The sequence below is a fragment of the Polyergus mexicanus genome, unplaced genomic scaffold (genome assembly GCF_030449975.1).
Source record: "Polyergus mexicanus isolate NDT 795.1 unplaced genomic scaffold, iyPolMexi1.0 SCAF_2, whole genome shotgun sequence".
In the NCBI taxonomy this organism is placed as follows: domain Eukaryota; kingdom Metazoa; phylum Arthropoda; class Insecta; order Hymenoptera; family Formicidae; genus Polyergus; species Polyergus mexicanus.
This window is the reverse complement of record NW_027223322.1, coordinates 5,926,031-5,941,198: the sequence shown is the minus strand read 5'-3', so window position 1 is coordinate 5,941,198 and position 15,168 is coordinate 5,926,031. Positions and strand designations below refer to the sequence as shown.

Below are 15,168 nucleotides of genomic sequence, written 5' to 3'. Positions count from 1 at the left end.
CCCATTTTGTTGAATGAAATAAAATTTGTTTGAATCAATTAAATCTCTTGTTTGGATATGGGCAAACAAATCCTTTAGTCAATACAACAAAAAAATTTAGTTGGAAAATTTGACAATACTAACGCACAAATTTGATTCAGTGAACAAAATTATGAATTGTATAAAATAAAATTTTTGGTTGCTTTCTATTTCAATTTTGTTCACCGAATCACATTTGTCTGTTAGTATTACTAAATTTTTCAACTGCAGTTATTACATTCGCTTTTCTTACATCTTATCGTTCGTAAGTGATAAAATACCTCAATCTCTCGGGGTGTCGCGATATTCCCTTCCGCCTCCGCGACACCGTCGAATTAATTTTCTCGAGTAAATTAGGAGATATTGATTAAACCTCGCAGCTTAACCGCGCGATACACGCGTTCATGCACTCGTGTATACATCTGGAGCGTTGGAATAATTTTACCAACGGTTCTCCCGCTTTCGAAACGCGACATTCGAGTGTTAATTAATAATTTCTTACTTTACGAAATCGACGAAATCTAAAATTAGTCTCGGGAAGACGCACTACCGTTTTCCTTCCTCCGAACTTTCCACTCGTCTGAACTCTGTACCTTGCCTGGTGCATGCGATCTCGGATTGGCAGCGAAACTACCAGAAGCGTGCGCGCACTGGATGTCTCTCGTGTTGACAGAAAGAGAAAGAGAGAGAGAGAGAGAGAGAGAGAGAGACTCTCCGTTTCGAGAGGGAGAGACATCGAATTTTTATCGCGTCGAACGAATCGTCTCGTCTGATGACGGCTCACGAACGATATCGCGCGACGATGTAAATCCGAGAAGAGTGTCGCTTTCGCTAAGTATCATCGCTCTCGATGGAGGCGAACAAAAGGCGGGACATCCGCGGTGAATTCGCGCGCACGAACGACGCGAATTAATGCTCGTGCGCGCGGGTACAAAGGTGGCGGAACGATTGTACAATTGCTTCCGCAACGAGCAAGCGACCTAACTCATTATCGCAGGCAAGCAAAACTTCTCTCTCTCTCTCTCTCTCTCTCTCTCTCTCTATCTCCATCTCCCCCTGCCGCAAAAAGGAATTCATTTCCCTCTCGTCTCGCGGTTACGCCGCCGCAGACAGGTACAATGCAAGACGCACGCCATCACCTCTTGTCTTGGTTCATCGCGGAAGTTCCGATACGCATCTTCCTGCACGCCCGGTAATTTTCCTCCTCGCGTGCGTCACGCGTTACTTGTTCGCCGAATGTGCCGCGCGCGCGTATTTACAAAGCTTTAAAGGAGCTTATAAAAGCGGAAAATAGATATTGAAGAACCGAGACGTGTTGTTTTTTACCCTGCTTATTTTACGACGTAAGCCACTCGCAGAATTCGCGCTCTCCTACGTTTGCGAACTTGAGGATTGAAAACTTTAGCGATACTGTATCATCTTCGATATGTCTCGGAACAGATTTATATATTTGCTTCTTTATTTGACGCTTTTGTAGATGTATAAAAATACTCATGATATGCCAAACTTTGAAAATGCTTTCGTGTGAGAAAGGAAAATTAAATTTAAAATTCTTTTCGACCTTCAATTATATGTATATTTTCATTTAAATGCACTTGCTTATATATATATATAATACATTTACTTTTTATCCCATACGTTTCATTATATTTTAAATTAATAAAGTAATTCTCAGAAAGAAAAATAAATAGCGCAATGCGTTTAATGGTCGAAAATTAAATTCTCGAAAATTAAATTCTTCGGGATGAAGTATACGAGAATCCTAAAAAGAATCGAATGGCGTTACATTAAATAAAAAGAAAACAAGGAGGATTGTGAAAGCTGAATATATACGCGCAAAAGTATAAAAGAAAGCAAAGAGAACGAAACAAAACATGAAAAAGAAAGAGGGAGGAGACGGGCAGAGATAAATTAATTTCATTCCGAGAAAATTCGCTTGAGGAGCGCGGTCCAAAAATATACGCGACTAGCGGATCAAAATATAATCAGCTAGAGATAATAATAATAATAAAAGAGAGAATGTGTGTGTGTGTGTGTGTGTATGTGAGAAAGAGAGGGGGTGTGCGCGCGAGGAACACGCTGAAGTGGCGACGAGCCGAGTGCGCCGAAAGAGACAGAGCGAGCGATCGACACGTCGCGATCGTCGTCAGTGGCACCGCGTCCTTGCCAGCTCACCGCCGAGTTCTCTCCTCTCGCGGAAAGTGGGAGGGGAGGGGGAAATCATCCCCCACCACCGCGCTTCGCCTTGCTGTCAACTCTCCCCACTCCTCGTCCATCCCCACCACTCGGCGCGCTATGTAAGAGCCCGCACATGTTACCTCGCGTTCCAGTCTCGCAGCGGCACTCGCGAGCGTCGTATTGTGCGCATCGAAACGTGGTTACGGATTGCAGAAAGGGGACGATAAAACTCGTTCTCTCTCTCTCTCTCCCTCCCCCCCCCCTTTCATACACGGATACGAACTACCTATACGGACCTAGCTGTTACACACAGGTACACGGAACGGGAGGACGGTGTGTACGTACGCGTGCGCGCGAGGAGTTCTTTTCAGTGCTTGGCTCAGAGCCCGACACAATATCAGTCGCGCAACAATCGTCTCGCGAAGGTCGAGGAGCAGTTAATCGAGGGAGCGACAGGACACGAGAGAGAGAGAGAGAGAGAGAAAAAAAGAGAGCAGTCCGTCACCGTTTCTATCCCATTCTTTTTACTTTTTTTACTTTTATATATACGTACATGGTAGAATTTTGTGGAATCTTGCCCCGAGTGAAGTACTTATTCAACCCCGCCCCAGATTGATCTGTTACTTCCTATCCTCCTTTCTATCTTCGCGCGCGAGTGTGTTTGAGTGAAAGAGGAAGAAACTTCGTTCCCGAGGGGACCGTCGCAGTGTGGGTGGATAAATCGCGGAGCGCCAATATCACCGGGAGCAGCGCGACAAAAACGAACACCGTGAGTATCCGTAAATATTCTCGAGAATTCCGGAGAGCGTACGCAATCGTTTCGGATGAGTTTTGGCCTTCCGCGGCTTACTTCTCGCGGAACGAACTTGAAACAACGCGCGTGGGCGGTGATCGCGAGCCGCGACGAGCGATGATGATTTTATGCGCACGCACGCATACACGCACGCACGCACGCACGCGTGGCATATTTTGCGTGCTTGCGTGACGAAGCATTGCGTAATCTCGCGATTTTTTTTTCTTCAATGACGTCGCAAAGGAAATGATGTGAGGTCAACGAATAATAAATGTAATCTCGCTTAAAGCGTGCGATAATCAACGATTGTCAGTCTTTGTCGATAGAACGATAAGAGAATTTTCGCGTTGAGGGAAATATTTTTTATCGTATACGAACATTCTATCGATTTTTTTTTTTACGCGGTCATTCTCGCAATTTATCTCAAAGTCGTGAACCAGATACGCGAGTGATATCCAGTCGATACCTCGACAGTGCCTTATCTCTTGTGCGTCGTCCATAAGCGTAGATAAGTTCGCGGTCAAATTACAAATTTAGCGAAATTACTATCGCTCACGTATGGATTACGCGGAAAATTGATCGCTAGTGATATCCTTTCTCCCTCCCTCCTTAAGAAAATCTTCTCGCGTTGCAAACGCTTTGATTTAACCTTGTAATGTCTTGAAATTTATGCCAAAACTAACAATGACATACAGTTATTAAAATAGAACTGTTAATTGGAGTAATCGTGAAGAGAACGAGCAGGGCGAAGTCCCTTAAAAGTTCAATTGGACGAAATATTACACATGTAAACTTGATCTCAAGTTAATTAATTAATGAAGCGCGTTCGCGAATAATCGCTCGCGGTGAAACGAATGTCGTGGCGGTTGTCATGCCGTGTGACGTTGCAACGCACGCGGTCGCGTGTTGTTACGTGACGATCATGTGCTCGAGTTTCGCGCCGCGCCACGAATAACGCGACAACGTGTATGCGTGTCATTTTACTTCGTTCCGCGGCCGCAATTATGTAGCGCATAAACAGGTGACGATAGTCACGGCCTTGATACCCGCAGCAGCTTCGCGAAAGGTACACGATACGCGACGAGAAGCGCGGAGAAAGTCGACGTATTTCAGCTCCACGTCGTAAAGTGCGTCTCATTTTTATCCTACGGTTTTCTCCAGTCGTTTATATATATATATATATATATATATATATATATATATATATATATATATATATATTTCATTAAACATCCCTATCATATTGTATCCGAGCGGGTATGTTTATGAAAGACGAGAAGGAATTATATGGAGCCGGAATAGCTTGTGCGAAGACACGCTTCGTTAGAAAAACCTCTGGATAAGATCTTTTTTCAATTCGCGAAAATTCGAACGCGATGCATATGAAATAAATAATTTAAAGTTCGTCGACGTATTTCAGAAACACTTTGTATACACTGGTGATAATCGTGATTATTTCGAAATTTTTTTACGCAAATATGAATATTTCAGGATATATCGAGTAACCGTTTTACGAGAGGGGTACATAGATAAATCTCTTTCTTTCTTTCTTTCTTTTCTTTTTTACCCTTTTTATTTCGCTTTCCCTCTCGTGGATTATGAGACGAGGCGAACGCACGTGCTCATCGATTCCGTTCCATTACTCGCTCGCGACAAGATTAATTCCTTTCAAAGCTCCCGGTTTTTTTTTTTTTTTTTTTTTTGCGAGGATAACAATCTGGAGCTAACTGATGGTGTGACTCATCGCACAAGCTCCTGCGTGTGTTTCACTCACAGAAACGCGATCATTACGGCGAGTTACGTTAAAGGTCGCGCGCGAGAGCCGGTTTTCAGTGCGCTGTAATAAAGTGTGCTTATTCCCCCCGATACACGTGTATCGTCGGCACTAGGGTTGCGCGAGATACCAAGGCTAGTTTTGGTCTTGTCTTGATCTTGTCTTGAGTTTCAAGACAAGATCAAGACAAGATTTTAAATTAATTATCAAGACAATACCAAAAGAAATTATCAAGATTCTTGATCTTATCGGGAAGTCTTGGTTTTTAAAAAAAGTTATCTAATTGTTCCCGATCTCTGAACGGAGATTTTAATTAATATGGAAATAGGCGAGCAGGACAAAAAATTTTATTTATTGTTAGTAAAAAACATTTATAAATTTAAGAACTTTAAAAAATTTAAATCTAAAGAGTCCGCGCATCATTATCATTGCACACTTTAATGTGACGTAAAAATAGAGCAAATTAATTACTTTATATTAATTAATTTATAAAGTTTAATTTCAATACTTACGTTTAAAAATATATCTATCGCTTTTTGTCTTTCTGACATTATTTTATTTTTCATTGCTCTTAATCGAAATAAATCTTCATATGCTTCTTTATGATCTTTCTCCAAATGTTTTTTTTAATCCAGTAGCGTTACTATTTTTCATTTTTTTTATTTCTTTAGTCACATTTTCTTTTCGATATAATAAACGTACGCCGATCTTTTCATTGTTTCTTGTTTCATACTTAAAATAAGTTTTCTATGTGCATTGTTTAACTGCACTTACTTCCGAACTTTCATTATCACTTTCGGAAATGTTTGCATGTTTAACAGAAGAACTTGGTTTTCGTTTTTAGACTGCGTCTGCACAATCGAGACGCGAGCATGCGCAGTAAAGAACAAACGAAAATCGTGCTCGGCGCTTCGGATAAGAGAAGAAATCAGATATACTTACTATTTTCTGTTTTTTATCAAGTTGACAAATAATTTAGCGTTAAATAAAAACTGTTGATAAAAATCAAGGCAATACGAGACAAGACAAGATCTTTGATACAAAAATCCTCTCAAGACCAAGACAAGATTAAAATTTTCAAGACCAATACAATATTTTTGCGAATACTGTCTTGTCTTGGATCTCGTGCAACCCTACTTGGCACGGTTTAGAATCGGCCAATTGCATCGTTTACTTTGAAGGAAATCGCGCACGCAACTCCGATGTAATTGATTGTTCGCAATAATATTCCGTTCAAGTAAAATACTGCTTGCCTCCTCGTTTAAGTGTTGTCATGCATCAGATTTCACAAGAATAATAACGATAACAATAATAATATTTTTATTATCATAATCAGCGTTATTTGTCCAGCGCTCGTCGGATTACGTACTCTCTTAAAGACGGTTTTATAATTAGCGACAGAATTCAAAACTGATTTCTTCAAATGTTTACGAAATATATTAAATTGATTATTACAAGCGCTACATTTGTATGATCAGAAAAATTCGGGATAAACTTTTATTTTTGTAAATCAGACTGTCAGTTATTTTAATTTCTTTTTTCTCAGAAGTTTAGGACGCTCTTTAAACTCTTTATCTTGGTATTGTATATTACAAATTTATTTATATATCTTAGTTTATATCTTGCTTATCTTTTTATATTTGTTTTTTATTACGCAATTTGTGATGCTTGACTGTCATATAGCCTCTCTCGCTTAAAGCCCGCATCTATAATTCAGGATAGAAAACTGTTTATAATTTTATGTGCGAAATAAAAACACTTGAAAAAGTGAAATACAGGCACACACACATATAAAAAATTATAAATATTATAAATTATAAATATTCTGTCTTGTATCTCGTCACGATTCGTGAATCGTCTAAAGCCGGCTGTAATCGCGCAATGTGTGGAATAAATAATGCTGATGATAATATTAATTATTTTTATTCTGTTGCATGTGTGTAATCGGTAAAATGATGCGTTTAACGAAGATAAAGCGAATGGCGATATTTTGCGGTATCTCGTGCTAATGTAAAGCTCGAAATTTCTAAACAGACGGATTCATCGAGGACACTGGCGTGCTCGCGCGCGTATTTTTAAACGACTTTGCAAATTTATTTGCACAGCTGGTACACGTCCAGCAATTGCAACCATTCATCCCCACTGCGGTCGCGCTCTCCTCTCGCCCGGAAAAAAGGCTCGATGTATACCGTAAATTCCGTTCGGCGTCGAGGACTTCTCCGCTGGAATCCCCCTCCCCCCTATCCCGTTAACGGGATAACACGGGTGTAACTAATCGAGCGAGCCGCGATCGACTGGATCGCGATGCAACCGCGTTATTTTCGCGAGGCGTGTGACGCTTTCTCGGAAAGACAAACAAGCAAGCTACCGGGGTCTCTATCGAGATCGGATTAACGTGGATTTCCAATCGACGTGTGCCCGGTTGTTCGTCGATCCTTGTTTTCTCTCTCTCTCTCTCTCTCTTTTTCTCCCTTCCGCTTTTCCCCGCTCCTTTCGCTTCCGCAGTAAACAACCGGGCGCGCACGTTCCTATTGGCCGTCACGGAATTAATCACGGTTTAATTGGAAAATCTCAAAGCGCAAATAGCGTTGCCCCTGTAAGCAGATAGACAAATACCCCAGGATGCGGTGGCAATCGAGTGATACGCGGACTATTCGCGGATGCCGCAGCCGAATCGATCGATCAAAGTACAATATAACGAAAACAATTCTCGGCGCGCAGCTTTTACTTAATTGTATGAGTTATCGAGAACACTCGAGGATGATCAGCGATAATTTTCGATACAGTTATTTTTTTATGTCGAAAGTGTCCAGCCCAATATCATTTACATACCATATATCGGCTAGCATCGTATTTTAATTTTTTTATCGTATTTTATATTTTATCTTTTTTTCTCTCATTAATCTAATGTTTCTCTCCTCTATAACTGTTGTCTCGAATTTTCCCTTATATTCTGCTAAATAAATGAATAAATTATCGTTGATTCATATAATTGCATCGGAACATAACCGACCAGAAAGATAAGCCGCATCCAGTAAATAGATCAAAAAAATATTATATCAATTTAGTTAATACGATTCTTTCGCCAACGGAAAACCTAACCTAAAAGTATCCCTAAATTCTCTAACTCGTCGTGAAAGTCAAGTATCTCCGACGATATACCACCGTCTCTCTCTCTCTCTCTCTCTCTCTCTCTCTCTCTCTCTCTCTCTCTCTCTCTCTCTCTCTCTTTCTCCCCTCGCGACTTTTTCGTCTCAAGGCTCTCATCCATCACTTGGCAGAAGCGTTACTCGCTAGACGACGTTTCCGCGTGAGAAGCGCGAAATATCCCTTTGTGTGACGCGCGCGCTAGCGAGATCATTTCACGCTTCGTATCTCTCTTTCTCGCTCTCGCGGTCGCCTTCATTAATTTCGCAGCTGCCTCGCCTAAGAATAACATTGTCGAACGAGAGCGGAACACGGACTCGCGCGTTCTCTCAATAGAGGATCGTTAATCTTCCTCTATTCGTGAGCGCAATCCGCTTTTCCGACTTCTCGTTGTACATATCGGTGTGTAAAGGGGTTATCGCCGCATTCCTCCTTTTTCGAGTCGCACGACCATGTATCTGTTGCGTCGTTTCATGATCGTTCGACGATCTCCGCGTCTAACCGAGTCAAGACAATTTTATCCGCATCGTATACGTACTATTTCCGGATATCGATGCGTTCGCTTATATTTACTATATACGGAGTGTCCCATTTTAAAGGACCCACTCAAATATATCAGAAAAAAATAATTCTTTTTTTTTTGCACTAATTGATTTGTTTCATTATTCTGTACATAAAAGTATTACGGTAAGATTATCGAAAACTGAATATTTTACGAAATATTTTATTTTTTATATCAAAAAATATGTCAGATTATATAAAATATAAAATAACTCAAAAAGTACTTAATGAAGAAATACTTTATTATAGCGTTTTGGAAAGCTCTCGATGTCAGCTACAAGAATACTAAATAAAAAATGGGGGTTCCTATTTAAGATTTTAAAGTTGACCTTCACATGACCTTCAAATGATTTTTCAAGGTCAAATCATTGTCACCATCTTATGGCCCCCTTGAAGCCACACAACTTTTGTTTGAAACATTTTTCGATTTAACGCAGTGTTTCTGAGATATTTGAGTGGGTCCCTTAAAATGGGACACCCTGTATAACACGAAAAAAAAAATATATATATATATAATATAAAATATAACAACATTATATATATAATATAATAATAATTGTTATTAACATATTTAAATTTAATTATATTATATATATTTATGTAGTATATATTCCAATTAAATGATTATAGGATTTATTGTGCGATTTATAATGTAGATATTAATTATTATTGTACCGTGAAAAAAAAAAAATATTTTTATTCGTGGAATCAAATTATATCTTCATCGAGGCAGAACGCTCGAGGAAACAAGGCGCGATTGGACGGCCGCCAAAGCGAATCATGAAAATTGCGGAAAACTTGCGCGAGAGTGTTTTCAATCGCGCACAACGTTTTATTCGACCGTTATTATTACGGCTGCATTGCATTAAGATTCAGCGGGTCGTGACGCAGGTTTATTGATTTGTAGAATTTAGCAGAAGAGACCGAACGCGGAGATGTTTTGCCGCATTTTTATATATGGTATAAGCCGCTCGTTTCGTCGATAAAAATCATCTAAATTAACTTCTCCCATGCTTGATCAATAATTTTATTACGAAATTTTTGCAAAATTCTTTTCAAAATGTTTTGACGTCATCGATACAAGATATTTGAAGAGATAAAATAAAAGAGGAGAAATCTGAGATTTCCAAGAGAGCCACTAGATTTCCATGTAACCGATTACGGTAATTTACGTTAATTGCGTAGAGTTTATATGCGATTTATAAGAAAACTTGAGGGAGAATGGAGCTCAGGAAATAAATATTTCGCGCCCGTATTCTGTCGAAGCTGTCGCAACAAACGCGATAATGTATGCAGCATCCGTAGATAACGTATCGCGATGCAGCGCATTCCGTTATAGAAAAGTTCCTCTTTTTTCGCAGCACGCGATTTCTTGATGAGCCTCTTGAAGTGGCCCGGATTTTTTTCCCGCCATCCGCGGGACAGAGGAAAAGAACGCAGTTGGAGAGAAGAGGGCGCTCTCGTTAAGGGTCCTCGAGAAAATGACGGGTTTGCCAAACGAATCTCCCTCTCGCATTTGCCCATTGTGGTTAAACGTAATTTTAACCCCTCGTCTCGAGAAGGGGTTACCCTTTCCTCCTTCGCAATCTTATCCGAGCTTATCTTGCCACTTACGCTGGTTTAACCTCTCGGTGGATGGGAGATTTTCATTTATCTCTCGCGCACGCTCGTTTCGAATTCACCGAAATCACGATGGATTTTACACGCGTCGTCGCGTTTCCCTCTTTGATATTATTATCGAACGACCGTGAGGAGGGGGGGAGGGGAGGGGGGAGGAGCGTTTTTTTCTTTATCCGATTATCGATCAGCTGATCTCGGAATAGAGATCATATCTCTTCCGCTCTGGAAGAAATGCCATAACGGATTTTCTCGGCAGTAACGCGAGCGATATCAATGCTCGACCTACTACCCCGTTTTCTGTACGACTTGCGAGATCCGCCAAGTTCAAAGCGGTCGGACCAAGTTGTGCATAAGCATTATCGGCTTGCACGTTGGCGCGTGCTATACGGGTGATGTTACATCGAAGGAGAACGAAACACTTATCGTTCGCATGCGACGAGATACACGAGGATTTAAAATTGCTGTTAAAAAGAAATTGAACGAATACGAGCGAATTGCCGATTCAAGTACGATATAAATCGACATAAATCGAATGTTACGGAATTTTAATTTTAGACCATTTCGTTGAATTTCTTCGTTGCGTCGTCAAGCGACAAGAATCGAGTGATATTTCGTCCGTTGCAACGTTATCACTTTTCTCTTCGCGCTGAAACGTCGTAAAGACCGCGGCCAACTCATGCCGTTCGTCACGCGTGTCACGAGTCACGTGGCGCACAAATATCCATCGCTGATAACGAATCTGACCGTATTTCGTTTCACGACGATGATGTTTGAACAGTTTGTTCAACGCAAGTCAGTGTAATACGTCATAAGTATGCGATACGATCTTTTCGATCTTTGGAATTAACTGTCAAACTTCGGAAACACGTGTAATCGTCATTTAATTGTATAATTGTTCGTGATATAATTGCGAATAAATATTAATAAAAACTACACGGCGCTTAATTTTTACCATCGCAAATCATTGTTGATGCTAATAATAGAATAGAATATATTTATTGGCATATTATAATAATTATATTTCTCTTCGTGTCTCTCTCTCTCTCTCTCTCTCTCTCTCTCTTTCGTTTTCTCTTTCTCGGCGTGATCGATATCGTTGCTAAAAGCTCGAGGGTATATTCCTATCGCGTTTCAGTTGAAATCGCGTATAATAAAAAAAAAAACAATAATGACACAGCTTTGTTAGAATTGCGGCTATTCCGTCCGCACGAATTATTCAAACAGCAATTATCCGGACGATGACCTCCGTAATCGATACGTCGGCTAAAAAAAAGGAACCTTGCCGAATACGCACATGTTTACGCGTAGAACAATGCGGGTTCATTAATGATGTTCTCGTATCGCGGATATCTGAAGAATATAAACCTTGTATAAACCTCGCGATTTGGAACGATAAAAAGATAGGGGACGATTGAAAAATTGACAACATATAATATAAGCGAATTAACGCGAAGGAGCCTCAATTCGTTATCCATTTGTTATTCGATCTCTTCAAGTATTTGACGTAGCAATTATTTTCAATATCCATTCGAAAGGCGATTTAGAAAAAAATATATATATTTTTTTCAGAATATTATTTCGTTTTCTCGTTACTTTTCACGTACCTACTCGTAGAAAGAGAGAGAGAGAGAGAGAAACAAGATACTCGCGGCGTGCGGCCACACATTCTCTCAAACTTAAACGGAAGTCATTAACAGCAGCGGCAGCAGCAGCAGCAGCACTTACAAGAGCTACTTACAAGAGCCGCTAACGTAATCACTTTCAGCGAGGAAGGCGTCCCTCCGCATTTCTGGCGGAGATGCAATGGCTAATTTGAAAATTGAAATCCGCCATCGTGTTTGCCTTGATTTTAAACGCAGATTCTAACAATATTTTGTAGTCTCGGTCGCGTATGATCGTTGTTTATAATTTTTAAGACTCTCGCGTGTCGCATAGAGGGCGATCAATGATATCAGGAAATTGGGATCGCACGTGTATGATGCCATTCCTCCTGTCCATTTTCCTAGGCGTCTCTAGAACGCTCGCTTGCTCTATCGGCGCTCCATTCAGCCTCGTTTCGAAGCCGCGACTGCGTAACATCGGACGCCGCCGGGCGGGTGACGTTGATCGCGATAAAGCCATTATCGCGATGACCGTCGTGCGTGCACGCGCATAAAGTGTCGCGATAAAAACTTTCCGCTCGAAGAAGAATAATTTTCACCTTGTACGTGCGATTTCGAAATTTACGAAGACAAAGACCCGGTGCGAGATTCTCACTCGTTTTTCAAATCGCTGTAAATATCACGGCAAATATGGGAATTTCGAATGCATGAAGAAGAAGAAATCGAAAGATTGAAATTAGAAAAAAAAAAGAATATATATATTTTATTCAATTGTTAAAAATCATTCTTCTTTTATATATATATATATATATATATATATATATATATATATATATATATATATATTTTATTATTATTCTGTCTTTTTGTCAATTATTTTATTTTTTATTCTGTTCAATTTTAAATAAGCGAAATACGTAAATAAATATTGGGTGATTGCATAAGTTCGTGCCCGATTTAAATATAAACTTCAATAGATTATATTTTAGAGATAACACTTTTATTAATCAATTATATAGTCTCCATTCTTTTCTACAATGGTTTTCCAACGATCTATAAGCTTGTTGATTCCATTTTTGAAGAAAGAATTTGGTTTTTCTTGAAAAAAGTTTGTAAGGTGGTTTTCGACAGCTTCCTCGGAATTGAGATTCTTGCCATTTAAACTATTCTGCAAAGACCGGAACAGATAAAAATCTGAAGGCGCAATATCTGGGGAATATGGCGGGTGCTGCAGAATTTCCCATTGCAACTCCTGCAGTTTTCCTGCAGCTTATTCCTTTCAGTCAGGAGATGCAGCACCCACGTATCAAGCTTGGAAATGTATCCAAGCATTTTTAAATGACGAAAAGCGGTTAAATTATCGATGTTCAGCCTCTGAGCAATATCCTCAGTTGTAATCCTTGGGTTTCTTTCCACTAAGGCATGCACAATGTCACCATCAATGCCAGAAGGCCGTCCAGAGCGGGGTTGATCCTCCATGTTGAAATCACCATTTTGAAATCTGCCAAACCACTTTTTGACTGTTCGGAGAGCAGGAGCGCGGTCCAAATAAACGCTTTGAATATTTTTTTGTGCAATCTCAACACTCACGCCTTTCCGAAATTCATATAGCATTACATGCCGCAAATGCACCTTTTGTTCTCCATTTTTAATGATTTCTCTTATGCACAAATGTACTTATCTGAACAATGTCTGACGCTAAATTGACATAAGACAACGTCATCTATTCGGTGTAAGCAACAATTACCACACGAAAACAATAGGACTCCACCATGCAGTAACTTAATGCCATCTATGAAAATCGGGCACGAACTTATGCAATTATCCAATAATATGTAGATATATGACGCTTGTTCTGTAAATAAATTAATTTTGGATTAATTAATGTACACTTATGAAATGAAACTGATAAAAGCCAAATTTACACATCTAATCTTGTAGACTATAATTTTACAACAATTATCTTAATTAATTTGTTTCTTCTTTTCTCTTTATCTATATATATATATATATATATATATATATATATATTTTTTTTTTTTTTTTGGTTGCTCGTTATCGTTGAACGCGTTCGAAATTTCGTATCTACATATGAGAAAAATCGCAGAGATATACCGGAATCTAATGATACGCATCCACTTGCAGCATCCAGCTGCAAGGTGACGCGGCTCCCGCTCGGTACCGCCGGCGCACACGTAACAATCTTAATTACATAACGAGCGTGTAATTGAGCACTTTTATTGTTGCCAATCCGCGGCAGGAAGCGATTCTCGAACGATGAGCGACCGTTGAACCGGCCTTTATCGGCTCGCCGATAACTTCCGCGACGAGCAAACCGATCGCGCACTCGTGATTCTCCATCGCCAAGCCGGAATCATCTCCGCAGGGATTTTTTCCGCCGACTCGTTTGTTGTATAACGAAGATAAACGGCGCCAAATCCCCGCCGTTAGATCCTCGAGTCACGTAATTATCCGCCAACGTGGTGGAATCCATTTACGAAAGATCCGGGGATGTGTGTGTGTGTGATCCCTCGTTATTTTTCCTCGGCGAGGGTCGATTCTGTCGTTTAACGTTCGGCTCGCGTGTATGGTATGCGATGATGAATCGACGAGCAAGCAGGGTCAATGCCGATGGAAATGGAAAAGATTGATCTCTCGAACGCCCGTACGCACTTTTCACTGACCTCGTTCTTAATCGGCAAGCGTCGAAGAGTTGTCATCGCGGCGCGAGATGGTGATAAGAAAAGATTGCGGCGCGGCAAAAATTATATAGACGATAGGAGAAAGATATCTCGAGATTTAAAAATCTGAGCTTTAAAGTTGATAACATTACATTGCGAAAAGAATTTCCAGACTACAGACTTAGCGACACGAACGACAATCGAGCTCTCATTATCGTTTCTTGTCGAGGAGATAAGAAACGTCTATATCAACGCGATCGCGACTTGCTTTTCGTCAATTTCGACTTGATGTCGTCATATTATTTATTTTTAATTCGTACAATACATATCACGAACCGAGAGAAAGAAAGGATTGATTTGAAGCAAAGAAAGATGTAGAGAAAAATATACATATATTCTTAACGGGAACACCTTCCAATTTGACGCGAAGCATTTCATAACGGTGCCAGGAATCCTTTATTTTCCGCTCGAGAGATAACCTTTCTCTCGTGGTTTTATTCAAGATAGCATCTTTCGAAACGGTAACGTTTTCCGTATATACGCATATCGATCGTCTCGAGTTTTACGCTTCGATGTACCGTATTATCAGAATATCGGAATATTGAACGGGAAAAGAATTGTCCCCGCTCGCAAACGTACGATAATTACAGCCTATGTCGGGGAACAGTTAATTAAAGTTACATCCATGAAATAACATGGTATATCTGTCTGGAATTACCGAAATTATCGATATCGCCTGCTTCGAGATATTGTTAAATAACCGTGTTTTTTTTTTTCTTTTTTTTTTGCGGATCT

The 15,168-nt window shown here is 40.0% G+C and overlaps 1 protein-coding gene across 3 annotated transcripts in view; it reads left to right on the top strand.

The window, feature by feature from the left end:
• Positions 1 to 15,168, top strand: part of LOC138944724 (protein Tob1) — an 81,124-nt gene that overhangs the window by 45,596 nt on the left and 20,360 nt on the right. Inside the window, exon 1 of one of the 3 annotated variants that reach the window (XM_070315641.1) lies at positions 1,765 to 2,965. The exons of the other annotated variants lie outside the window; for them this stretch is intronic. The gene's annotated coding sequence lies outside the window, so the exon portion shown is untranslated. Of the gene's footprint in view, positions 1 to 1,764; positions 2,966 to 15,168 lie in introns of those variants that run through there. 3 annotated transcript variants of the gene reach the window in all.